A 2,059-nucleotide genomic window follows, 5' to 3' on the forward strand; every position below is an offset into this window, starting at 1 on the left:
GGGACTGTTGTTTTGTGTTTACCTTATGATTAAAGTCAACCCAGGCTCATTCTGAAAACGTAGTCCCGCTGCGTTTCTGGAGACTGCGAATTATGTAGCCGGAGGTACGTACGGCTGCATTTAATTTTTAAGCGAACGCTACGGGGCGTTATGACGGAATTCCTTTTCGTGATTACCGGCTGACCCTTTACCTCTGTGTGGAGGGCTTTCCCACCGCAAACAGTTTGTCCAGTTAGTTTTTTGTCTTTTTCTGGACGGCTTTTGTAAATTGTTGGTTGGGTTTAGGGAAGTAAGCGGGTGGGCAGGTCAATCGGTAAAATTAGTTGGCGAAAGACTCGCGACAGACATTTGAGATACGAAAAAGCACACACAGCGGCCTCTCGTGGAATCCCGAAAACAAAAAAATGTAAAAATATGTACGTCCCAAGACGTATTTCGCAGTCTCCAGAAACGTCCTTGGGACGATGTTTTCAGAATATACCTGAGTTTAAAAATGTTGCAAGTCCGCCAGTTCCCACCTCTGAATGAGCAAGTTTGAACTACTTGTACATTAAGGTAGCGTTCAGGAAAAACAAAACACAAGCGAAGAAACTTGATACAGAGGAACATAACCAACACAGGCAACCAACAATCTGCAATTTAATATGTTCAGGATACTTATTTAGGGACCGAAAATGTCCCTATGAGGTCAACATTTACTGGTAATGCTATACTTGTGGGGACATTTGGTACACTCAACTTCAGGAATAGTTAGACACAAACTTCATTTGGACCTCCCATAGACATAATGTTTTGGTTTTTATACTGTACAGACTGTGTGTTCTATACCCTTGCCTTAACCCTACACCTAATCCAACCCTCACAGGAGACAATCTGCATTTTTACATCTACAAAATACTCCATTCTGTGTGATTTATCAGCTATTTTCCTTATAGGGACCGAAAAATGTCCCCACACGTTGGTGATTTACTGGTATTGCTATACTTGTGGGGACATCTGCTACCCACAACTTATGGAATACAAGGTAGACACACACACATTTACTCCTCTTCCTCGCCGTTGCTAAGAAAGAGGGTCTGCATGCCGGTCAGCTGATCCCACTGTAATTAAAGACTGCTTTCCATCTGCTCAAGCACTTTGCGACGACGTCTCGAGCGGCTGTGAAAGCTATGAGTCTAAAGGGGGAGTACTTGAAGACTACGGAGAAAGAAAGAAAGGGGGTGGGATGGAGAATTCCTGTTGCATGCTTGCGGTAGGGCCTCAGAGAACCTAGAATCAGTATCCAGGCCCTCCAAAACTGCAGAGCTGTGGACAAGTTCTCCACATAAAACAGTAAAGTACACATGAAATCAAAACTAGTGTTGATTTTGTTAGCTCACATTGCTAGTTTTGTGGTGAACAATTCATCTGTGCATGCCATTAAGAAAGCCTTGTAATCTTTAATTGAAATTTGAAATGCCACTTCCTGTTTGTTAAATTCCCAGATGAGGTCTGTTTGAGGTGTTGGGCGTGGCCTTAGACATTTATAGTAGATGTTGCCTTCGCTGTTGTTGTCTGTTGGATGGAATGCGCCAATGGAGCCGCCATCTTGGTACAGTGTAAAGCTCCTTTGAAATGAATGTGGGACCAAGGTGCAGTGGAGGATTGGCCATTTAGAGCCTCAGATATATAAACATATACATATATCCATGATCAGGAGTTTTCCCGGTGGTCAGTATGCAAATATTTTTTTAATTACGAAAATTATAATTTTACATCTTTTCTACTTTTCTACATCGATGGATAAGTGATCGGTCGGGCATTGCAGGCACAAAGTGTTTGATCTAATGATTTGTTCTTGAATTAATCGATATCCATGCGTCTCACTGTGCACATCCACCTTTCTGATTTATTCATTCATTCATTTTCTTTTCAGCTTAGTCCCTTCATTAATCCGGGGTTGCCACAGTGGAATGAACCGCCAACTTATCCAGCATAGGTGCAGCAGATGCCCTTCCAGCTGCAACCCATCACTGGGAAACAGCCATACACACTCATTCACACACATACACTATGGACA

This window comes from Danio rerio, chromosome 21, assembly GCF_049306965.1.
Source record: "Danio rerio strain Tuebingen ecotype United States chromosome 21, GRCz12tu, whole genome shotgun sequence".
NCBI classification, from domain to species: domain Eukaryota; kingdom Metazoa; phylum Chordata; class Actinopteri; order Cypriniformes; family Danionidae; genus Danio; species Danio rerio.